This window comes from Bubalus bubalis, chromosome 11, assembly GCF_019923935.1.
Source record: "Bubalus bubalis isolate 160015118507 breed Murrah chromosome 11, NDDB_SH_1, whole genome shotgun sequence".
Taxonomy (NCBI): Eukaryota; Metazoa; Chordata; class Mammalia; order Artiodactyla; family Bovidae; genus Bubalus; species Bubalus bubalis.
In genome coordinates, this window is record NC_059167.1 from 55543378 (window position 1) to 55569009 (window position 25632).

The following is a 25632-nucleotide window of genomic DNA, read 5'->3' on the forward strand; positions in this document are numbered from 1 at the left end:
TCTTCTCTTTCACTTTCATCAAGAGGCTCTTTTGTTCTTCTTCGATTTCCACCATAAGGGTGGTGTTATCTGCATATCTGAGGTTATTGATATTTCTCCCGGCAATCTTGATTCCAGCATGTGCTTCATCCAGCCTAGCATTTCTCATGATGTATTTTGCATACATCAAAAGCAGGGTGACAATATACAGCCTTGACGTACTCCTTTTCCTATTTGGAACCAGTCTATTGTTCCATGTCCAGTTCTAACTGTTGCTTCGAGGAAGCATCTATTTCAGGCTTCTCTCCGTGGTTGTTAATGGCCATCTTCTCCCTAGGCAGCTCTGTTTTTTATCAATATAAGGACATGAGTCACAGCAGATAGGGGAGTGAAAGTGAAAGTGTTGGTCGCTCAGTCCTGTTCGACTCTTTGTGACCCCATGGACTGTAGCCCGCCAGGCTCCTCTGTCCATGGGATTCTCCAGGCAAGAATACTGGAGTGGGTTGCCATTCCCTTCTCCAGGGGATCTTCCCAACTCAGGGATTAAACCTGGTCTCCTGCATTGCAGGCGGATTCTTTACTATCTGAGCCACCAGGGGAGCCTAGGGCCCACTGTTAACAGTTTCATTTTAACTTAATTACCTCTGTAAAGACCCTATTTCCAAATAAGGTCACATTCTGAGGTTCTGGGGGTTAGGACTCCAACATTTTCTTTTCTTTTGACTGCACTGTGCAACATGTGGGATCTAGTTCCCAGACCAAGGATTGAACCTGCACCCCCTGCATTGAAGTACACAGTCTTAACCACTGGACCTCCCTCTTTTTTTTTTTTAATGGGAGCACAAGTGGTTCTAGGTCAGCCTTTCTCTTTGACAGGGAAAGAACTATCAGGGGAGACTCCGTGGAAATCTCTAGCATTTATTTTTTGATGGGATGCAATTCAAGGTGTAACACATTGTTAGACAGACTTGTGTCTCAGAGTCTGCCTCTGACATGGAATGGTTGTTACTGAAGTTACCTCTTTAGGCTAAGGGACCCTTGCCTGTCATTCTGCACCTAACAGTTTCATTGACCTACACCTGGGACTTCATATTTTCCTAGGGTCTTGTCTGTATTTTCTGCTATCAGAACAGCCATGGCAGGCAGGAATTATTTCTACTTTGAGGAAATTGATATGTTCCAAGGTTTACGCACTAAACACTGGGTACATTTGTTTTAAGTTCAGATTTTCTCCTCTGTATCTTAGATGCCTCCTATAACAGTGGTGATTTCTCAAGTCTTGGTATGCATGAGAATCTCCTGGGAGACTCGTTGAAAATACTAAGATTTAGAAGACTTTGTGGAATGCTACTGAACCAGAAGCTGAGGTTGCAAGTAAAGAAGCAGTATTTTTATTGTTTCTGGGCCCTTCCCTGGAGGTCCAGTGGTTAACACTCCATGCTTCTACTGCAGAAGGTATGGGTTTGATCCCTGGTCGGTAAACTAAGATCGCACATGCCGTATTGTGCAGCCACACACAGCCAAGTATTTTTATTGTTTCCCCTGGAGATTTTTGGACGCACTGCAATATGTGAGAACGAGTGCACTGTGCCATGGAGGTACTTTTGGCGGGAGGGAACCCACCAACACTGCCAAGTTCACGTTTTTCTGTTGGCGGCTTTGGGAGGCCCTTGGAGACATCCTGAGAAGGCGCTCACTGGAATTGGGGTGCTTTGAGCCTAGAAGCACCTTCGTAGATCATACCCCTGCCACCATACTGATGAGGAGGGCCTCTGGCTGCCAGGCTGTGCACACTCTCTCACCTAATGGACAACAAATCTGTCTTGAACTTTCCGTGCTGTACAGATGCACCTTGCAGCGTGGTGGGGAGCGGGTGAGAGTTAAACTGTTGCCTTTGTGGTAGCACATAAGCATTGCATGCATTATCAAGGCAGAAATAGAGCTGGCAAGAGGACAAGAAAAATTTTGTGACTGTTAAGTATTCATTGTTATAAAATGGATTCACAGGAAATAAAGTGTGGTGGCGAGTGCCCAGTACAGAAGCAACACCTAGAGAAAATTTTGAAACCTGGATTTCTAGGCTCCAGCCCTAGAGATTTTTTTTCTCAAGTGGTATTCAAAAATTCTGAGATACAAGTCTGGGGACCACAGAACTGGCAACCCAGTATTAATGAAAGATTATCCCTGTGTAGTTCATCTGTTGATACTACAATGACATTCTCTGTGAATCACAAAAACATTCCTAAGCCTTGGCCATTAGCTTGTAGATTATATAACTTATACTCAAGATCAATGTTCAAGTTATTTCACCAACTTGACTTTATTTTGATGACTGTATAATAAAACACATGCCCTCTTAGTGTATTTCTTAGAATGTGGTCCTTAGGTCAAGTATGATCAGAATTACCCAGGAATAAGGTTAAAGGATGAAGGTTAAATACTGTAGTTGCCCAGGCCCCAGGTATTCTAATTTGGTAGATCTGTGTGGGACCCCAAAATAGGGAGTTTTCATAATCAGAAGATTGTTGGGGATACTGAGGTTTCAGTGCCACTCAGCCAGGGTTTGGAAAACCCTGTGGTTTTTACCAGAGTCCAGTCAAATAGTAAGGTTAAAAACACTGTTAGAGACTTTGCTGGTGGTCCAGTGGTTAAGAATCCACCTGCCAATGCAGGAGACGTGGGTTCGACCCCTGGTCTGGGAGGATCCCACATTCCATGGAACAACTAAGCCTGTGTGCCACAACTGGGCTAGTGCTCTGCAGCCTGCGAACGTGTGACAAGAGAAGCCACCGCAATGAGGAGGTCATGCACTGCAACTAGAGAGAAGTCCCTGCTCACCACAACTAGAGAAAGCCCACGTGTAGCAACGAAGACCCAGTGTAGCCAACAATAAATACATAAAAATAAAATTAACAAAACACCGCTAGATTGTTTACAGTGGCATTTGTTGCCATTTTCCGACTTGTAATTCTGTTTGTAGTCTGAAGTTACCAGGACCTTGTTCTGCAGCTGGGATGTAATTTTAACAGATTTTTAGCATTCTAGTTGAATAATCACCTCCCTCCCTCTTGTACATAAGCTCATGCAATTCGTTTTAAGATACGTCTTAAAATGAAAGTTATGCTCCTTGTCCAGGTAAATTCCTTTGGAGCATTGATAGTCATGTGAAACTTATTAGAGATTTTTGGAATGAATTCAAGGAGGCTTTGTGGTTTTAAACTGCACAAGTGGCTAAAGATGACCTATGGTAGAAATAGGTTTGTATTCTTGGGCTCCATTTGTATATTTAAAAAAAAGGTAAATGCTTTCATATGAGCGGGGGTGTTGTCAAGGGGAGGGACTCTCCCATTAGTAAAGGAAATTCAACTGCATTGACCAGTATATCATGGTAGTTTCCATTCCTTGCTTTGTAGAAGTATCTACAAATTGATTTTTTTTCCCCCAAAGATAAGATTTTCACTTCTAGGTTCTTCTTTCTGGCAGAATGGGGACCATTACTTTTAGAAAGAGAAGCTAGAGTTAATTTTGTGTCATCAAGCCATATGTGCCCTCTTTACTTCATGTAACGTATTCTTGGAAAGTTAGAGGTGAATAATCTATTTTTAACATTGCTGCAGGAACTGCATGTGTTTGTCAAAATCGATTGATCTCTACACTTAAAAAGGGTGAAATTTACTGTACATAATAATACTTAAATGAACCTGTCTCCAAAAAATGTGCCGGGGGACTTGACACTTTAACCATTCTTTTTGTGAATTAATTTTTGAATTCAAGATGTCGTTTGTGATGCAAATGACTCCCCTGGGTTCGTCTTTGTTCCATCCCTGTTTGAAAAGTGTTCTGTGTGCTTTACCTTTGTTGGTCCTTAGTGGGGTGGGAGGAGTGGAGCCGGCACAGGACTGAGGGATGGGATTTGCCTTCCACCCATTCTTTTTTTGTGTGTGGGCTGTACTGGGTCTTCATTGCTGCGCGGGCTTTTCTCTAGTTGCTGTGAGTGCGGGCTACTCTCTAGTGGTGGTGTGTGGGCTTCTCATTGTGATGGCTTCTGTTGTTGTGGAGCATGGTCTCTAGTCAAGTGGTCTTCAGTAGTTGCTCTGTAGCATGTGGGATCTTCCCAGATCCGGGATTGAACCCATGTCTCCTGCACTGGCAGGAGGATTCTTTACCACTGAGCCACCTGGGAAGTCGCCTCCCACCCATCTTGATAATTTTCATCTCAGTGCCACATTCAGTGCATGGTGGAAGTTCACAAAGGTTTGGGGGATGAATAAAACCATCATGTTGATGGAGAAAGCGAGGTTCAGTTCCGTGAGGCCAAGTGGCTTGTCCAGATGTGAGGTCAGCGTGGCTGAAATGGGAGAAGAATCCTTCCTTCATGCCTCTGACTCCCAGACCACTGCCCTTCACCATCTTTTTTTCAACTTAGGTCTTGTAAATTCATGTGTTATCAGCTGGGGGTGTTTTAAACCTAGGTGTACCTGTAGCCTTGTAGAGTGGAGGCATTCTTTTATCATGGAGGAGCCCTGGTTTTGAAATCATTCATCAGTTTGGCAGGTCGTTTTCTGAGTGTCTCTAAGGTGCATGCATGGTGGATATGGCCCAGATCGGAGCCCTGCTTTCATGGAAAGCACAGTTTGGGAGGGTATGTGTGGGCAGGAGGCATTAAAACAAATCAGAAGAGGGTTGTCGACTAAAAAAAGATGCACTACATGAGACTTTCAAGTTAAGTTTTATTTGGGTCAAAATGAGGACTGCAGCCCGGTAGACAGCACTTCAGATAGTTCTGAGGAACTGCTCCGAAGAGGTCGAGGGGGAAGACTGATATATGTGATTTTGGTGAAGGGGAAGTTCAATGAGTCAAGCACATATTTTACTTTTCTGCTAGTCACAAAGAGCTGATATCATCATGAAGGTTTTCAGTGCTTTTCTAGATATGAGGAGATGCAAGGATTGGGCTCATGAAGTCAGTTTCTGAAAACATCTATCTAAAGACCTGTTCCACCAGTTTCCCTGGAGCACAGAGTGCTTCACTCTCCACCCTGAATTCCGTTCAGGGCATGTCGAACTTCAACAGCTGCAAGGCACAGGGTTTGATCTCCATAGAGGCAGATGGCAAATGCCCTCAGCAAGGGCCAATTTGTAATTGACAGGGTTGAGTGTCACAAAGGGTTACATGTAGGAACCTATAATATGGTGACCACTATTCAGAGTGTGACCTTGCGGGAGTCATCTAACTTCTGTAAGCGTCAGTAACCTCAATAAAAGAGACGAATCAAGGATTTGTTGCAAAGATTCAATGAGATCATAAATGTAAAGCATACTATGCATGCTTCTGGGCACATGGTAATTATCTGTAATTTGTTAGGGTGAGTAAATATGTTTGTATTTCTCACCACTGTGCTGCAGTGGCTTTTGTGGACAACCTCAGAATGGGAGTTTGGAATGCTTGTTTTTTTCTCTTGTGTTTTGGATCATCTGAAGAACGATGGAGGAATGTATTGGAGGGCTGTGTTAGTTGGTTTTGCTCATTGACTAATGAGATTGAGGTGGGAGCAGCTCTTTCTAGCCAGGGAGCTGGGTTATGATCATAAGCTCACTGAGATAGTGATGCCCCCATCCTTCCTCTGGCTCTCAGGGCCTGCAGAGCTCAGGCTGGACAAAGAGGATAATTTTCCAGGTGTGCCAAGACTTGGAAAAGTTTGGGGGGAGCACATCTCTAAATGCGCTCTCACCCTAACCCCCGGAAGCAGGAGCTAGGTTACTAGATGTTTAAGTTCTTTTCTCACTGAAGAGAACAATGTAAAGGAAGTAAGGACTGCCCCTGGCTGCCTGGGAGTTTTAAATGAGAGATGCAGGACTTCCCTGGTAGTCTAGTGGTTAAGAATCCACCTGCTATGCAGTGGACATCGGTTCAATCCACACTCTAGTAAGATTCGACATGCCGCAGAGCAACTAAGCCTGTGAGCCACAACTACCGAGCCTGTGTGCCCCAGAGCCTGCAAACCACAACAGGAGAAGCCACCGCAGTGAGAAGCCCAAGCACTGCAACTGGAGAGGAGGCCCCCCACCCCCGGCTGTAACTAGAGAAAGCCCTCACATAGCGATGAAGACACAGCATAGCCAAAAATAAAGTAAAATGAGAGTTGCAGATGATCTAGACTAGAGTTCCCAAACTTCTCTGATAATAAGACTCACTTGAATACTTGCTAAGCTGACAGCTCATCAGGCCTGCCCTGGTCTGGATTTGGGCCCTAGAATCTGTGTATATAACAGTTACCCTGTGTGATTCTTACAGGGGATATTTGAGAAACCCTGGACGAGGTCATAAATCCCTTTGTCCTTGCCACCTGAATTTGCTCCGAGGATCAGCAACATCAGCATCAGCAGGGAACTCGTTGAAACTCTTGAGTTCCATCCAGACCTGCTGACTCAGAATCAGCATTTTAATAAGATCCCAACTTGAATGTATATCCAGAATCAATTTGGGGCAGGGTTTGCCTAGAGGGCAGGGACACCTGTCAACATTTTACACCAGAGAGGTGGTGGTAACAGGTCTGATTATCTCTTCTGAGGAATCGGAAGATGTTAGGCCAGGGATTTGAACTCAGGTTTCTGATTCCAAGTTGAGTGCTCCTCACACAAGCTGTGTGACAGAGGATGAGATGGTTGGAGGGCATCACCGACTCAATGGACATGGGTTTGGGTGGACTCTGGGAGTTGGTGATGGACAGGGAGGCCTGGCGTGCTGCGGTTCATGGGGTTGCAAAGAGTCGGACATGACTGAGTTACTGAATTGAACTGAACTGAACACACAAGCTGAAGCTCCAGTACTTTGGCCGCCTGATGGGAGGGAAGAGCCAACTCTTTGGGAAAGATCCCCATGCTGAGAAAGAGTGAGGGCAAGAGAAGAAGAGGGCAACAGAGGATGAGATGGTTGGATGGCATTACCGACTCAATGAACATGAATTTGAGTAACCTCTGGGAGATGGTGGAGGACAGGGCAGCCTGGAGAGCTGCAGTCCATGGGGTTGCAAAGAATTGGACACAACTTAGCAACTGAACAACAACAACACTACACATCCCCTTGACTGTGGTTCTTACAGACTCTAAGGGTGTGTCTCTAGCCTGATGTCAGGGCCCTCACCAGCCTGTTAGTGCTGCAGCTGGGAAGAATGCCACCTGGGCACAGGAGAGGACTGCTGGGAACACTCAAGTGTGCCGTAGTCCTTGGCATCCATTCATGATACAGAGTCAGCCCTGTGGGGCTCCTGGGCACAAAGCCTTTCTGTGTCTTCCATTTCTTTGCTTATAGGAAATAGCCTTCATTCAGCCTCCATGACCTTCCCACAGTTCCAATGGGTAGATTCAAGCAGTTGATAAATAGGGAAGGGAGGGGATGTAAGACAAGGGAGAAACAGTCAAGAGAAACAATAGTGCGATCTTGGGTCAAGGCCCTGGTTCCCTATCAAAGGATGCACACAACAGTATCTATGAATTGTTTTGCAGATACTGAAACCCCCTCCAAGTGGGAGAAGTTAAGATTAATGCTGGTGTACTGTCCACAAGCATGTAGACCCTAGATCAGTTGGAACCTCAAGGTTGGTGATGCTGACTCCTACTTACCTCACCACCAGCCCATCAGAAGAATGTCCACAATCTGATCACACCCTCTTTGAACCATTACTATAAAACTCCTCACTATTGTCTCCAAATGTGGACACAAAGTTTTTTTTTGGGGCAGGAGTCCGCTGTGTCCGCCTTTGCCTGGCAAAGTGATAAAACTATCCTTTTCTATTTCACCCAAAACTGTCTTCAAGATTTGATTTGGCCCCGGTGTATAGAGAAGCTGAGATTCTGGCATCATTAACCCTGTCAAGACCCCTTCTCACTATTCCTGGGAAGAAACTTAGGTCCAAATGTCAAAGTCAGCACCTTTGAGTTCTTGGAGACCTGCAGAAGTTTGTATCGTCCTGGTGGTGGATCCCTGAAAAAGTTGTTTTATCTCCATCCAAGGTCAGGGTCAGATGGAGTGCAATTTTTCTAATGCTCCTCCAGACTTTTTAATCCTTCTTCTCCAAGCACAATGTCAGAGAACATACCCTGTGAGGCTCTTGCCAAATGGCTTGAAATAAACGTCCACACACATTTCCAAAACGACAATTAGAAGCTTATTTGATGAACCAAAGGCCTGCTGTGCTAGACATTAGTCGAAGAGAGCTCTGTGCCAATTTGGGAAGCTCTCCCAGGGGCCCTCTTTCTCATTGCAGCCCCCTCTTGGAGAAGTTAAATTGGGGAAGTGCTGAGACTGCCAGGGAGAGGGGAGGATGGGGAGGAGGGGCAATGGAAGTGATGGCCCCAGAGAGAAAGGAACAATGGCTCTGTCTCCTCCCAGGAGAAATGGAATCTTTGCAGATAAAATTAAGCAGAAAAATGAAGGTCATTACAAATTCATCAGCATTTGAATTCTATTACCAGTTACCACTGGTGGTGTGGCCACAGAGACTCTTTAGGAAACTGAGCCCTAGGGAGGTCATGGACTCTATCCAAGGTTACGTGTTGGGTTAGTGGCAAAGCTTGGGTCAGGGTCCAGGGATTCCATCTGTGCTCTGTCCCTGTGCTCTGCTGCCTTCTCTATGGGAGGGAAGATGCTAAGAATGTGAAATTTTATAGTGATTGGATCCAGATGTTCTGGCCCAGCCCCCCCTTTAAAGCTAACATAGTGTTGTGTTGTTTTTTTTTTTAATGAAATAGAATATTTAAATCTGCTGGTTTCATTTGCTAGTCCACCTTATGCATTCAAGGGATAAAGGTCGGGAAGGAAAAATCCCAAGCTGGTAAGTGTCCAGTGGTTGGGGGTGTGACACCAGGCTGTTTTTCTTGGCTTGAGGCATCAGATTGAGTGTCCTGTGGCACACAGGACAGGGATAGGCTGTGCGTTGGACGTGGGCAGAATGTTTATGTTCATAGTTGCAGTATGGGTTTAGATGCTCTTGCCAAGGACAGACGCATATTACAGTTTTAAAATTAAATTGTGGGAAGACTGAAATTTTTTGGTGGTTCTTTTAGCTTGAGTGCATGTGTGCGTGCTCAGTCATGTCTGACTCTTTGTGACCCTGTGGACTGCAGCCCGCCAGGCTCCTCTGTCCGTGAAATTTTCCAGGCAAGAATACAGGAGTGTGTTGCCATTTCCCTCTCTAGGGGATCTTCCTGACCCAGGAATCGAACCTGAGTCTCCTGCATCTCCTGAATTGGCAGGCAGGTTCTTCACCACTGAACCACCTGGGAAACCCCTTTGGCTTGGGGAGGGGAATCCTAAAGGGCCCTGCTGACCAGGCATGGGGAGGATATGGCCATTTCTGTGATGCTTCATTGCTCGTGTGGAAAAGCTGAAGCCTGTGATGGCTTAGCGAACAGATTACACATTGCCTTGGTTTAAAATAGTGTAATGTGTGTGCCTGTTTCATTTTGTTCATTAGATTGAATTTTGAGGACAACCAAACCTTTCTTTTGTCCAGCAGTCTTGGGGGTGTGTTAAGTGGTTAGAACATCCTGATGCCACAGTCAGAGGAGACAAACGCCTTAGCAAAGCTGGACCTGAGCTGGAGGCCAAGTGCACTGAATTTTGCTGTCTTTCCTTGTGGTGCTGGCTGTGTCAGCCTGGCCGTTACAACTTCTTATCAGTCATATGTCATATTGGTTGAACTCAATGAAGTTATTTTTTTCCACTGAGGTATAGTTGACTTACCATGCTGTGTTAGTTTCAAATGTACAGCAAAGTGATTCACACACACACACACATATACATATACACACACACATATAAATTGTTGTTTAGTCAACAACATACATACATACCACACACACACACACACACACATATACACACATATACATTGTTGTTCAGTCACTCAGTCATGCCCGACTCTTTGTGATCCCATCGACTAGTCTCCAGGCTCCTCTGTCCAGGCAAGAATACTGGAGTGGGTTGCCATTTCCTTCTCCAGGGGATCTTCCTGACCCAAGGATCAAACCCATGTCTCCTGCATTGGCAGGCAGATTCTTTACTACTGAGCCACCCAGGAAGCCCCACCACATTTATATACATATATCTCTATATACACATATATGTCTATTCTTTTTCAGATTCTTTTCCCTTGTAGGTTATTACAAAATACTGAGTGTATCCCTGTGCTGTACAGTAGGTCCTTGTTGGTTATCTATTTTCATATATGTATCAATGAAGTATTAACAAAAGTATATAATGTGTCGAGAAATTAGATCCTTTTAGATTATGACAGAAGCAAGTAAGTTGTTAGTGCCAGAGGTTTAATTTGTTTTGAAAGCTGAGGGGAAATCCCGTGCTTTGGTTTCAGTGGTAGAATACCAGTGTTTTGTGGGGACTGGGTTTGAGAACCACTGGGCTTCTGTGTGCACCTTGGCCAGTCTGGTAAGAGCCAGGTTCTAGCTTGGTCATGCCACCGGTGACTGACGTGCTGCGTTCAGCTGTTCCAAGCGTACTTCTGGGACCAGCAGCACAGTTATCACCTGGGAACTGACAGAGAGGCAGAGCCCCCAGGCCCTTCCCTCACCTACTGATTCATAACTCTGGGGCAGGGGTCCAGGAGCCTGTGTTGGAACAAGTTCTACAGAGTGTTTGACTGCACAACAAGGTTTGAGAACTGCTGCCGTGTAGTTCTTCCTTTTTAAATATAGACAGTCAATTTATTTCTTTTTCTTTTGGCCGTGATGCACGGCATGGGGATCTCAGTTCCCTGACCAAAGATGCAACTCACGTTCCCTGCATTGGGAATGTGGAGTCTTAGTCACTGGACCACTAGGGAAGTCCCTGCCATATAGTTCTCAAGCAATAAGAACTGTTTGGATGTTCAGTCTGGTGGATCATTTCCCGAAGCCTTCTCATTGGGTTGGGTTCTTGTTCTGGTAACCCAGGCCAAGTTAATGGGGGGTTCATAGAGCTAGATTTCCACTAGTGCTCAGTAATATTTAACAATAGCCCACAGTCTGGATGGATAGGTCTGTCCAACTCACCTCAGACCAGTCTCTGCAAAAAGCATGCTCTGATGGTAACTGCTGCTGCTGCTAAGTCTCTTCAGTCGTGTCCGACTCTGTGCGACCCCAGAGACGGCAGCCCACCAGGCTCCCTCGTCCCTGGGATTCTCCAGGCAAGACCACTGGAGTGGGTTGCCATTTCCTTCTCCAATGCATGAAAGTGAAAAGTGAAAGTGAAGTCGCTCAGTCGTGTCTGACTCTTCGTGACCCCATGGACTGCAGCCCACCAGGCTCCTCCGTCCTTGGGTTTTCCAGGCAAGAGTACTGGAGTGGGGTGCCATTGCCTTCTCCAGTGAATCAGTTTCAGGACATTTCCTCTCAAGGATGTCTTTGACAGTGTTCCTGTCAGGGGTAGACAGAGATGGACAGGTCTCAGGGAGGAAAGAACAGGAGAGGTGCCAAAACTGGCTGAGGACCTTGCAGAGAGACAGGTTTCCGCTGTGGAAACATCACAACAAGCAGCAGGGTTAAGAGGGGGATGTTTTTCACCTGTGTTTCTGCTGGCCGTGCGATAGCAGAAATGTTTGATGAGCATTCGTCTCTTGAAAGGATGTTTTCATTCCATCAGTTCAAACAGAGCTCTCTGTTTGAGAAACATTTCCTTGTGGAACAAATGTTTCCAACTGAATCAAACTGAGTGTGGAGATAGTATTGACTTGAGGGAAAAGAGGAGAGTTAAAGGTTTCCATTCATTCATGCCTTCTCTGTGCTGGGCAACAGCAAGAGTGGAGTAAGACAGAATTCCTGCCATGATAGGGGTTTACCCAGAGGAACGGGCAGCTGTCAGTCTTTCCTGGCAGAGGGCACGGTTTAAGGGAGGAGTCAGCCACAGCTCAGGGGCTCTGGCACCTATTGGGATTGTTTCTCTGGACCTTGGGGTATGAGGGGCTAATGGAAAAGACTGTCCCCAAGCTACAATCTGCCTTTTCTTTTAGGATCTCTGAGCGGGTTATGGAGATGACTGTCCCCTGCCCATATGGCCAACCACATCATAAAGCCATAATAGTACCCCATTTTAGTGTAAGATAAATAAAAAATAACTTAAATAACTTCTAGGAGGTCGGATCTGGGTACAGGTTGGGGCATTTCTATGAGGAGTGTTAGGGAAATACAATTAAAGACAGAATCTCCTCCCAGCCCAGAACACCTCCCCACAAAGAGAAGAGAAAGAAAACCATTTTGTTATTGAATAAACATTAAACCAGAATGTGATACATATCACAGGCAGCCTGTTGCGAGGACTGCAAAGCTAGAGATTACAAAGGTGGAAAGAATTCTCAGTCTTTTCTGTAGCTAGGTGGGTACAATGCATTGTATTCAAGACTTTAAGACAGAATTGTTCCGTTTGTCAAGTCTTTACCACTGGAGGTAGGGTTTACACTTTGGAGTCTGGTGACAACAAAAGTTAGGTCCTATTCCTCCCAGGAAACTGAGCTTTATTTTCCTTGATGATTACATTTTAAAGAGGTGATTCTCAGGCAGCTGTGAGAGAGGCTTATTTAGTATTTGACCATATGGGAGCAGCCCTGCCCCATTTCTTTGGTGAGGGTGGCTTATGTATCCTGGAATCAGGGATCTTCCTCAGTTCATTGGGGTTCCTACCTACTGATGTAGACATTGACCTTGGATAAGTACGTCTCCTTTCTGGCCTTAGGATTCTCATGTGAAAAAAGAGGTTGGACTAAAGCTCTTTGGTCTCATGATTTGGAGGCTCTGTTCCCATTTCATTTCCCCAAGCTGCCATTTTTTCTCTTCTTAAGCCTGGTCAGACAGCAGTTGCAGCCTGGCTAAGAAATCTTACCAGATCATACATATGTGCAGATGGAGTTACAAACCAGCTTTTGGAGCTCCAGTTGGGAGTGCCTCAGAGATGGCATCAGGTCTCGGGGTACCCCTGGGCAGAGCCACCTCCTTCTCTCCCAAGGCAGTAAGGTCCTGAAGGATAATTCTGTAGCAGACAGAATTTGCCTGAAACCACAGCAAGGTCAATTTAGTGACACCGTGTTGTGGTATAGTACAGCGTTTATTGCGGGGCACCAGGCGAGGAGAACGGGCAGCTTGTACCCTGAAGACCTGAACTTCCCAGTGGCTTTCAGGTAAGAGTTTTAAAAGGCAATAATAGGGGTGAGGGCAGGGGTGATGTTTCAGGAATCTCAGTCATCAGCCTTCTGCTTCCACCTGGTCGAGGGTTTACAGGCTTGTGGTCAGCATCCTCCACTTGTGTTGCAGTCTTAGTTTCTGCGGAACAATCAAAGATATGCGTCAGATCGTTATCTATATCCCTTTGGGAGAAACTAGGAGTCCTGTGACTCTACTGTTCTAATCATTAACTGTTTGAGTCTGAGTGCTCTTTGAAACTCAGGGAAGCCTAGAAGACTAAAGGATTTTTTTTTTACAGACAGGAAATGGGTGACAAGGAAGGACTTCTATACCTGGAAAGGCCCCATAGGATTCTGCTCGGTTTCAATCTTTGCTCATTATCTGACTCACCCTGCCATTATAAGGTGATTAAAATCACTTAATTTGTCACCGTCCTTCCCCAATTTGTTGCCTTCAATACATTTGTCTTTTTCCCCCCTCCAATTAGAATCCTCACCTGCTTACTTTCTGGCTCTTCTCTAAAGGATGTAGTGAGACTTTATGTGCATTTTAGCCCCTGCATTTTATGCTTCCTTCCTCTAATGCCTGAGGAAGCCTCATGTCACGGTCACCTGTATGCTCAGTTATGTGTCCAGCTGTTTTTGATCCCATGGAAACCGTAGCCCACCAGGTTCCTCTGTCCATGGGACTCTCCAGGCAAGAATACTGGAGTGGATTGCCATTTCCTCCTCCAGGGGATCTTCCTGACCCAGAGATTGAACCCGCCTCTCCTGTGTCTCCTGCATTGGCAGGCAGAATCTTTACCACTGTACCACCTGGGAAGTCCTGAGGAAGCTTAAACTGCTTTACCTTGGTCTTTCTGAGGTTTTGCCAAGAAACTTTGAGTTGACTGGCAGTGCTTATGTACAGAAATTTCCTATCAGATGATGCTTCAATGAATTGCTTATCCTTCATTTACCAAGTCAGAAAATTCTTTTCCCTGCCTGATTCAGCCCTATTATGGGAACCTCACAGTTGGCACCTCGGTTCTGCAAGAACCGAATCCAGTCTAGATGGAGACTTGTGAAGCTAGAGCTAAGTAAAGCTTCTGAGGGCTCCGAGCCTGGCGGTGGGAAATGAGCACCCAATTCTTGGCCACAACAGTGCCAGTGGGCAGTGAGGGGGCACCACTGAAGGATTTTGTATTTAGTGGGACAAAAATGTAAAAAGTAGCATTTTCAGATCTTTCCCTCCCTTTTATCCTCTTGCTCCCCCTTCCTTCCCCTCCACATTCATTTTCAGACCAGTGTGTGGTTTGTCAGCTCTGGTTACCTGCATTCTGGCTTGTCTTGAATTCTACCTGGTACTAAATGTAGAGAAGACACAGGGACTTCCCTGGCGGTCCAGTGGTAAAGCTTTCAGTGTAGGGGGCATGGCTTTGATCCCTGGTCGGGGAAATAAGATCCCATATGCTGCATGGCCAAAAGAGTTAAAAAAAAAAAAAAGAGGACACAGCATGTCCCCACCCCTAATCCTTGGATTTTGATGTGGCATGGGGAGAAAGGAAGGGTCCTTCTGGAGAGCTGTGGGGCCTTGGGCAATTCCCTCACTGCGGCTGATCTCAGATTGTTTATCTGTTAAATCTACTTAATGATGTGTTACCCAGGGGATGGTGGGGACCAAGTAGGAAGTGGCTGTTCCACTCAGCACAGTGCTTGGCTCACAGTAGGTGCTCTGGAAATCTGCTTCCACTCTCTGCCTCGTGGTCTCTCTCCTGGTTGAACCTGTCATCCTTAAGAGAGGCCATTAACTGCATATACTGATTTAGAATCAAAAAAACTTTTCAAATATTCACAACAATGACAAATCCCTCATGCTTTTACCCTATGAGCAGCCCTTCCTTCTGATGACTAAGAAAAGAAAGCTTTCAACATGGAGTGCTTTGGAAAGAAGACCCCTCAGTCCTGTCTGATTATGGTAGCTATTGGCCACATAGGGCTCTCGAATGCTTGAAATGTGGCTAGTGGGGTAGAGAAATAGAATTTCTGAATTTACGTAATCCATTTAAATGTGAATTTAAAATCAGTTTCTCAATTTGGTGATAGGAAAACTTTTAAGTGTGTTTGGAATAACTTGGGTGTGTGAATCAGCCTTTTCAGCTGTAAGTGTTATGAATTCACAATATAGATCACACATTTATTTCCAATAAAGATTTTGTATCCAGATTAAGAAGTGTGCAGTACATGTAAAGTACACACCAGATTTCAAAGACTTGGCGTAAAAGAAAGACTGTAAAATATCTTATTAATGATTTTTTATATTGATTAAATGGTTGAAATGATAATATTTGGGGTATATAAGATGAAATAAAATGCATTACTAAAAGCATGTTCACGTGTTTCTTTTTACTTTTTTAAATGTGACTACTGGAAAATTCAAAATCACATGTATGACTCAAATTATATTTCTGTAAGAAAAAATGTATGACTCATATTTCTGTAGGCTTAGACCCTGGTCTATCACAGAAGCAAATTGGAAGGCCACAAAGAAGCTGCTGGTTCCAGAAGCTGCTGTAGAGTGATGCTTTCTGGGGTCTTCCTCAGTGACCTGCATATGTAAGGAGCAGTGAGTGCTGGCCACTTAAAAATTCTAAGCCATTGGAGCAGCCTCCTGATCTCAATAGTGTGTCCTCCTGGGGGCAAGATGGGGAGAGCATTCCTTTCATAAAGGCTGCTGTGTTCCATGGGGAAGCCTGAACTCTTTGGTTCCTGACAGCTCCAGGGACTCCTCATCTCCATCAGGTCTACTTCCTGAAAGATGGCTCTCCCCTAGGGCTCTTTGAAGTTCCTTGTTGATCCAACTTGGCTTCCTTCTGATTTTTTTTTTAAATTATTTTTTAAATTTAAATTGATTTATTTATTTGGCTGCACATGGTCTTAGTTGCAACATGCAGGATCTCCGCTCTTCGTTGTGGCATGTGAACTCTTAGTGCAGCATGTGGGATCTGGATTGAACCTGGGTCCCCTGCATTAGGAACACAGACCCTTAGCCACTGGATCACCAGGGAAGTCCCCTTCAGATTTTATGTTAGGCCCCCAGTCAAAGAACAGTAACAGCAATCAACTGTTAAAAAGTTGGGAAATTCAAAACAGTGTCACGCTGTACAGAAGACATGCTTGAAAGCCACGTGGTCCAGAATTTGGTGCATTCATGGTCCAGTTGTGGGCCAGCAAGGACTCTGCCAGCTCGTTGTATTGCATGTAAACAATTTTAAATGCTCTCATTTAAAAAGTAATGAAGTTGAGTTGAATAAAATTTTCAATAGAATTTCATACCACTTTGGATGATAATGGTTAACCAATCCTGACTTAAAAATGAAATCAGTGTGTTATTCAGTCATTCAGAAGGCATCCTTTGAGCACCCCTATGAGTGGGATTCTTGAGGCAAGAATACTGAAGTTGTGCCATTCCCTTCTCCAGTGAGTGGACCATTTAAAACTCAACATTCAAAAAACTAAGATCATGGCATCTGATCCCATCATTTCATGGCAAATAGACAGGGAAAAAGTGGAAACAGTAGCAAACTCTATTTTCTTAGGCTCCAAAATCACTGCAGATTGTGACTGCAGCCACGAAATTAAAAGACACTTGGTCCTTGGAAGGAAAGCTATGACAAACCTAGCTGCTGCTGCTGCTAAGTCGCTTCAGTCGTGTCCGACTCTGTGCGACCCCATAGACGGCAGCCCACCAGGCTCCCCCGTCCCTGGGATACTCCAGGCAAGAACCCTGGAGTGGGTTGCCATTGCCTTCTCCAATGCATGAAAGTGAAAATGAAAGTGAAGTCGCTCAGTAGGAAAGTGAAGTCCGACTCTCAGCGACCCCATGGACTGCAGCCTACCAGGCTCCTGCGTCCATGGGATTTTCCAAGGCAAGAGTACTGGAGTGGGGTGCCATTGTCTTCTCCTTGACAAACCTAGACAGTGTGTTAAAAAGCAGAGACATCACTTTGCTGACAAAGGTCTGTAAGTTAAAGCTATGGTTTTTTTTTCCAGTAGTCACATACGGATGTGAGAGTTGGAAGGCTGAGCACCGAAGAATTGATGCTTTTGAACTATGGTGTTGGAGAAGACTCTTGAGAGTCCTTTGGACTGCAAGGAGATCAAAGTTTCTTGTCTAGAACTTCAAAAGCAGTTAGTTGCTATTAATTTTAAATGGCAGTTTTTATTATATTACTGTAATTATCTTTTGATTATCTGGGTAGCAGGTCATTTACACTGCAGCTTTTCAGAGCACGATAACCAGAGTTGGGAGGAGGCTTGGAGATCTCCAAATTGAAGGGGTCCCAAATTTCTTTTCTTAGGAGTTGTCCTCCTCTCCCCGTTGTCTCCCCGTTGGTCCTGATCTTATCCCCTGGCACCCCAGCAGCAATGTAGAAATGCCTTCCGTGGGGAAGTCCCCATGTCCCATTTCCACCCTTCATTCCATCTTTTATCCAGGCTAAATGTCCTTTTTATTCAACCCATCTTCAACAACTCTTCACATGTGTGGTTTCTGGATTGTTGACCTTCTTGTTTCCATTCTTTGGTCACTGCTTCTCAGCCCAGCTGGAGAACCTTGTAAGCTGGCATATCCTGGACCTTCTCCCAGAGACTGGTTTAGAGAGTCTAGAGTGGAGTGTGGGCACCTGGTCTTTAAAACCAACATGAAATAACCACCCAATCACTCAAATAGCTATGCAGCCCAGTGCAGAGCAACGTGGGGCTGGCTTCTCCTATGAGGAGGAGGTTGTCCTGATGTAGCCCAGAATCACATTAGCTTAGAAAGTCATCAGGAGGGAGTGGCTTGTGTGTCTCCATGTCACCAGCACCCCATCTCTATATCTTACCTATAATAGATAGGTACCCTGCAAATATGTAAGAACAAATGGATGGTCCCTAAAACCTATCCATGTGAACTGTCAGTAAAAATCAGATATCCCCCATCTCTGCTGATGAAATTCTTAAGATACCAAATTCAAGGCTTTAATGGACTCTGCTTTCACTGGGTAACATCTGCTCTCTGCCATAGTTGACCTTGATGGTAATTCTAACTTGATGTTGTCTGAGTAGCAGAATGGCTGGAAGCAAAGACTTAGAGCCCTACCATCTGGATTTGAATCATGGTTCTAGTGGCACAGCTCGCTGCTTCAGTTCTTAACTGGCCACACCTCACTTTCCTCATCTGTAAAATGGAAATAATAATGGTTACTGGCTTCAATGAGTTGTGATGGGATTAAATGATCCAGTGCACATAAGGCACTCAGTGCAAGGCCTGGCAGAGGAAGTGCTCACTGGTTATTTCTCTTAAGCCTGAAGATGGTAGTGACAGAACAGTGGACAGGAACAAACATTGTGTTTGCTGTGCCCCACACCCTGTTGAAGGCTGTGTGGATCGAGCTTCTCTGGGAGGTGGCTGGAATTGTGCGTTGTCATAGGAAGGATGGGAAGCTGAGTGGTGAGGCCTCAGACGGGCTTGGTTCTGTGTTTTTTTGGCTGCACTGGGTCTTCACTGCTTTGCGCAGGCTTTCTCTGGTTGTGGTGAGCAGGGGTTACTCTTCATTGTGGTGCACACACATTGTGGTGCTCAGGGCTTCAGTAGTTGCGGCTCCTGGGCGCTGGAGCACAGGCTCGGTAGTTGTGGTTCCTGGGCTCTAGAGCGTAGACTCAAGTAGTTCTTGTGCATGGGCTTACCTATTCCACAGCATGTGGCATCATCCCAAACCAGGGATCAAACCCATGCCCCCTGCATTGGCAGGCGGATTCTTATCCGCTGTACCACCAGGGACATCCTTGGTCCTGTCTTTTTTGGGTGAGGTCTGCAGGGGTTGGAGAAGTGGAGTCTGTGCAGCAGATGGCAGGAGAGCTGTTCTCGTACCAGCTACCAGGTCTCCTCCAGCTGCATAGCTGGCTTCCTCCTGGGGACTGGCTGGTGCCTCTCCATTTGGATTGCTTATTACACTCACCTGGGAACTATTGACCTCCACCCACGCTCCGCCCTGCCCCAACCAGTGTCGTCTGTAACACCACTGCTGCAGCCCAAGCGTCCTTGTCTTACAAGAGCCCCCAGGTGATTTTATTTTTAATTTTTGTTTTATTTTTGGCTGTGCCACATGGCATGGAGGGGTCTTAGTTCCTCAACCAGGAATTGAATCCTTGCCCTCTGTAGTAGACTCACAAAGTCTTAACCACAGAACCACCAGGGAAGTCCCCCCCAGGTGATTTTAATGTGCATCTGGGTTAATTGCCCATGGGGCTGATGCAAATCTGGCGTGGTCTCCGCATGTGCTCTGAGCTCTCTTTGGGATGTGCGTCCACTGAGCAGCCTGGTCAGCTCCCTTCTCTCATGGGGCTCCTTGGCCTCACCTCACAGTGGAGGTAAAGTGGCATTGACTTCAGTAGTCTTGTAACAGACCCTTCTTTGCATCCCAGAGGCTGGGTGGACTTTTATAGGAGAGGGTTGGATTTCACAAGGGATGGTTCCTAAGAAGACTGGAAGAGGCTGGTATACAGTTGCCTCAATCCATCAGTACAGTGGTTTAGGGAGTAAATGTTCCTGCTTTGGTGTTTGTCTCCTCCCGGAGATAGGACGACACATTTGTGCTTTGTTGTGTAAACTTGTGCATGGCTGTGTCCTTCCTGGGTTAAATTAAGCCTCATGAAAGTCCTGGTACGTCAGGATTGTCTGCCTTGATTCTACAGGATCCACTTGGTAGGTAGCTTTTTTCTTTTATTAAAAAAAATTTTTTTTTTGGCATGCCACCCAGCATGTGGGATCTTAGTTCCCTCACCAGGGATGAAACCCATGCCCTTTGGATTGCAAGCTTAGAGTCTTAATCTGTGAACCACCAAGGAAGTCCCAGTGGGTAACTTTTGTCACATTGCTTTTAGTGGTAGTTGCTGCTGTTACCTTCCCATCCCTGTTTTTGGGGAGAACTCTTCATTGGCCCAAATATAATAATGATTGTTTGTAGCCAGTTTTCAACCCAGACCTGTGTCAGAACTGCTGGGAGGCCTTGAAACCACCAGCTTTTTGTTTCTGTCTTGAATTTCCCTCTCAGGCCTCCAGACCAGTTAAAACTGTGTCTTTACCCGGTGAGGGTGGGAAGAGTTGGTGGTGGGAGTTGCCTTTCTCCAGTGCATGGGAAGTCCAGAACATGACCTGGCCAGAGGCGTTTGTGTGGAAGCATGGGTCCTGAAACCTTGCCTGGCAAAGGCCTGAAGAGGCCGGTGATGTGTCCGAGAAGCGACTCCTGCTGTCACTAGCTTGCTCCTTCCAGGCCTTTCTGTGGGGCTGTCAAGTGCCTGTACCACAAGTTAAAGGAAAGGAAAGGTGCAGCTTGCAACGGTTCACTGTCTTCTCCCCTCATTTGCTTTTACCATTTTAGCAAACACTTTCTAGGCCCTGTACCCTCAGGAGATGCAGAGCAGCAAAGTTGTTGCTGCCCTTCTGGGGCCTCTGGCCTGGCCTGGACCTGGGTTGGTACCCTGTTGCCTGGACTCTGGGAGGGAGGTGGGCTGGGTCTGGGAGAGTGGGGGGGCACCCACCATGGGCAGGGATTGGGATGGGAGGAGAAGAGGGGATGTGGACAAGAGCCTTTCAGATCCAGATACACCTCAGTCTGGACTGCCTGGTGAGTTCTTCTAGGATGATGGGGACTGGGGCTCAAAGCTGGACATTTGTCTGAACTCACTCTTAGATCATTGGCATCGCTGGAAGGGGACGCTAGAAAGAAGCTGGCGCTTGAGTCCTATCTGTCTGCTGTGGTTTGCAGTTTGAGGGGGAGGGGTGTGTGTGTGTGTGTGTGTGTGTGTGTGTGTGTGTGTGTGTGTTAATTCCCTCAGGAGGCTGTGGTTTTCAGTCAGTTTGCTGTGCGTGTGTATATGTGTCTGTTAATTCCCTCTGGAGACATTTTTCGTGTGTGTGGTGTATGTGTGTACATGTGTTAATGTGTTTGTGTGTGTGTGTGTGGTATATGTGTGTAATATGTGTTAATTCCCTCAGGAGGCATTTTTCTGGGAGGCCCTGCCTTGTGGTGCCAGGGACACAGAGTTGAGCACAGTGCCAGCTCTCTGGGGGTGGAGGTGGGGTGCTTCCAAAGCCTGCTGGGCCACATGTGGTTTGGGAGCACTGCATCCTTGTACTTGGGAAATTCTTCTGCTCCATCCGTAGCTACTAAATCAGCATTTTAAGCAAGCCTTCCAGACACCACCTCTATATTCCTAGATTACTGCAAAGTTTGAAAAGCTTAGCCCTGGAGGTATTGCCACCACTTGGGTGAGAAATATCAAAGATCTGGGTTTTGTGGTGGCAGAAGGGCTAGAGAGGGGAGAGGAGGGACTGGTTCTGGGGGTCTTCACGGGGCAGAGCCAAAGGAGTGAGTGAGTGAGTGCAGGTGAGGAGCAGGACGCCTGGCTACTGGCTGGGGTGCTTCTGGGCATTTCCATGGACGTATCAGGCAGGGAAGGGGAGGGTTCGGCGCACGTGGGTCTTGAGGGCTGTTACGCGAGTGTGCTGGTGTCCACAGATGTGAGGAGTTACGGGTCTGAGAAGCAAGGGCCGGGAAAGGTGGGTCTCCCAGGAACTCTTAGGGGAGGGGCTGCCCAGATTTATGTCTGAGCCCTTAAAAATGATCTGTGTGAGGTTCTCTTGCTTTCATCCTCTTTGGCCAGGCTTCTTCTACTTTGGCCTTGTTGTAGCCTCTCTTATGAGATACCGTCTACTTCCTGAGTGGTTTGGGGTGAGTCCTCCTCCCCCCAACCCCCACCGCCAAGTGGGGCTTGAAGGTGGCAGGAAGAGGCAGCAGTGGGGGAAAAGTAGGGATGGGCGATTGGCAGAGCTTGACCATTGCCAGGTTGGAGGTGGGTGGGCACTCCCCACCCCCCCACCACCTTTAGTAGCATCAGTGCTGTGGGTGCAAGGCCTAGTCTCCCAGGTGTCTCAGAGGTGCTGTCTACCCTGAGTCTGCTGCTCCCAGTCTTACATTGGTTCCGTTTAACCCAGGCTTTCTCAGCTTTGTCACAGTTGACACTTTGGGCTGATCGGTTCTGTTGAGGGGGAGAGAGGCTGTCCTGTGCATTGGAGGATGTTTAGCAGCATCCGTGGCCTCAGCTCAGTAGATGCTGGCATCACCCTCCGCCCTCACTGTGACAATCAAAATATCTCAGCATTGTCAGATGTCCATGGCGGTAAAATAACCCCATTGAGAACCATTGACTTAACCAACGTTGAGCCCCTTTTCCATTTTGGGCACCAAGGGTCGATCAGTGAACAGACCCAGCCCTGGTCACTTTGCTAGGTCTGAGGTGAGGGACAGTGTCAACGGGGTGGATCTTAGGCCTCCAGGAGAGGTGTGATGGCTTGGAGGCCTGGTGTGATGGGTGCGGGTCTATCTGCAGGTGTCCCACTGACGGCTCCATCCTGCAGTGGGATTCAGGGCATGGTGTTGCTGGGGAGCTTGGGTTTCCCCTGCTGCTGCCTATGCTACTTTATCTAAGAACTGCCTTCTTGCTACACTCATAAAACAAGTCTTGTCTCCTTTTTTCTTATGTTCTTTCTCTCCCTTTTTTTGATAAGGTGGCCAGATTAAAAGTCTGCACCAAACCTTTGGGTGGGGGTGGCGGTGGTGGTGGTCTTTCCCAGCAGAAACCTGCCCTTGGTACCCCACCTCGGGCACAGCCTTCTTATACATCGAAGATCCTGCTGTCTCCCTCTGCCTCCTCCTTTAGGCCACAGTCGGAGAGGAGTCTCTCTGACCTGCAGGTCGGGTCAGACCATTTGCCTCTGAACAAGCCCCTTGGGCTCCAGATCCCTGGAGAGTCTGGCCCTGCCTCCATGCCCACATCCTGGAAGTTCTCTCTCCCTGCCCTCTTGACTGACCAACTGACAGGTACCCGGGATCTCAGCCTGGAGTCTCTTCCTGGTAGCAGTCTCCCTGACTCTCCATCTTCGGGCACTCTCCGAAGGGTGCCTACCCTTCGATCACCGTTAAAATTTCCTCAAAGCTCCTTGAGGATTGTTCCCAGGGCTGGGCCCGGTGCCAGGTACTTGGAAGGCATCATTAAGTCTTTGCCGGATGACCGACATATGTGTTGCTCCTCACTGTTTTATGAGCTCCGCTCTCAGAAGGGGAGGATTCATGGGGCCAGCAAGTGGCTGAGATGTCAAGCTCAGCCCTGATTTTCTTGGATGTGCACCCTCCACCTTCCTCTTTCCCTCCCCATCTCCCCCTAATCCCATTCTGCTGGTTTCTGGTTTCCTCAGACCCCTTTTCACAGCCTGCTCCCAAGGAAAGGAGGGAGATTCATTGATTTGTTGGAAGAAAAATAATGTTTATTTGTTTACTTGTTTATTTTAATTAGCTGCCCTCCCGTGAACTTGTTTGTTTGTTTTGTAACTTCGCTGGGTCTTAGTTGCAGCATATGGGATCTAGTTTCCCAACCAGGGATTGAACCTGGGCCCCCTGCATCGGGAGCTCAGAGTCTTAGCCCCTGGGCCACCAGGGACGTCCCTTATGTTTAATAATTGGGGATGTTAATTTCGTTGGTAGATTGGCATGTCGTTGGTAGACTGGCATGTTTGCAGAGGATTTCAGGGGTTAGGTGGAGGAGTGAGGGGAGGGGGCTGGAGGGAGAGGCAGTTGTATCTGGTGGTGGTGGCTTTAACTCTAGTGACAGTTAACCTGCAGCTTGGTTTCCTGGAACCGTAAAGGTTTACAGCCTGAAACACTGTTTGTTTGTTTGCCTTTGTGGACGCACAGACGTTTCCTTCCTCATTTGGTTGCTGTGGCCTGTGTTTAATGTAGACTGAATGTTTGTGTCTCTAGGATTTATCTTAAGAACAACAGTAGGAGCAGGGTTGTAAACTTAGTTCAAGAAAGAAAGCACGAGAAGCGGATTTGCCTTGACTGCTGACCATTTCAAGGGCCATTTCCGTCTCCTGCCTGCTGTGTCCAGAGTGGGCTGCTTCAGTTTGGTTTTCCATATTCACAGCAGAGTCTCTTTAGATTCTTTCCCACTACTGAATGTGCTTCTCAGAAGAGAAAAAGTTTTTACAAAGCATTGTGTTCCTTTCTCCAAAAGGATGGCGTGTGGTCCCTCTGGAAGAGGCGTTTGTGTATTGATGACCTGCCGAGTGTTGTATGTCCTGTGTTAAATTGCAGGTGTGGGAATTCCAAGAATGTCACAATGTCCTATAGGTCAGGTTTGGCTCAGATGGTAGAGAATCTACCTGCAATGTGGGAGACATGGGTTCGATCTCTGGGTTGGGAAGATCCACTGGAGGAGGACATCGCAACCCACTCCAGTATTCTTGCCTGGAGTAATAATCATATTTTTGGGCTTCCCTAGTGGCTCAGTTGGTGAAGTATCTGCCTGCAATGCAGGAGACCCGGATTCGATCCCCAGGTTGGGAAGATCCTCTGGAGAAAGAAACGGCAACCTACTCTGGTATTCTTGCCTGGAGAATTCCATGGACAGGGGAGCAGGGCAAGCTACAGTCCATGGTACTGCAAAGAGTTGGACACAACTGTGGGACTTTCACTTTCTTTCAAGTTATTAGTAATAGGGATTTAATATTCATGGATTCCTGATCCTGTCTGACCTTCTAGAATCACCTAAGGGAGCTTTGAAAATGCAGACTTAAACCCCCCTGGACCCAGGGAATCAGAGCCTTTCTGCATGGAATGTGGGACCCTGTTTTTCAAAGTCTCCCAGGGGAGACTTCTGTGTGAAGACAGGCCCTAGAACATGTCACTTATCCTGACAGGTCTCCAGGCTCTCTGCCCTTGTTGCTCTGTCTTGAGGGTCGGGGTGAGTCCTCAATCAACACCCCATTCCCTCTGGGGGTGTGGTGCTAGTGATGGTACTATTTTAGGAAAGTAGTGGAGAAGATGCCTGGTAGCAGCAAATGGTGAGCAGGGTTATATGCGTGTGATGGTGTTGCCCGGGGTGGTATGACGTGGCTATGCTGGGAAGCCAGCAGAGTGAACTGATTGATCGGTTTGAAAATGCCCAAACCCTTCCCTTCAGTTGCTTTAAAAATCTAAAAACGTCTTACAGTTTATAAGAAGCACATGTATTATAATTGCGTGTGGCTCAGTCTTCACTGTGGTTCTGGCAGACATGGCTTTGTTAAGAATGGTTCCCTGCTTCTACTCACTCTAGACGTGTCTTGATTGTTCACGGTTTATTATCCTGTAAGTTTTGGCTGCCAGGTTCATAATTCAGGGGGAATTTCACTCTGGTCGGTGTATATAAGTATCAGTGACTTTCAGAGAAGCCAGAGAAAGGAAGCACGTTGGAAGTCTTCTGGAGGCGCGCCAGCAGCTTAGCTTGGTTTTTACAGTAGAAGCTGGACAGTGTTCTGGCTGACTCCTGGTTAAGGTGAGCAGGGTGACCTAGTCATTTTTACTTTAATTGTGAATTCCTAAAACCTTGGGCACGCTGATGTCAGAAACATCAGAAACGA

General features: G+C 46.6%; 1 protein-coding gene and 1 long non-coding RNA gene across 8 annotated transcripts in view; one reads left to right on the forward strand and one right to left on the reverse strand.

Moving 5' to 3' along the window:
• TLN2 (talin 2) overlaps window positions 1-25632 on the forward strand; it is a 502016-nt gene that overhangs the window by 16453 nt on the left and 459931 nt on the right. Inside the window, exon 1 of one of the 7 annotated variants that reach the window (XM_044925072.2) lies at window positions 19333-19541. The exons of 2 other annotated variants lie outside the window; for them this stretch is intronic. The gene's annotated coding sequence lies outside the window, so the exon portion shown is untranslated. 4 more of the 7 variants (XM_044925076.2, XM_044925077.2, XM_044925078.2 and 1 more) reach the window with 4 other exon arrangements.
• Window positions 13054-13595, reverse strand: LOC123328071. Its single transcript, XR_006542812.1, has 2 exons — window positions 13482-13595; window positions 13054-13287 (listed from the first exon to the last, which is right to left on the reverse strand). It is a non-coding gene; the product is annotated as an uncharacterized LOC123328071 (long non-coding RNA).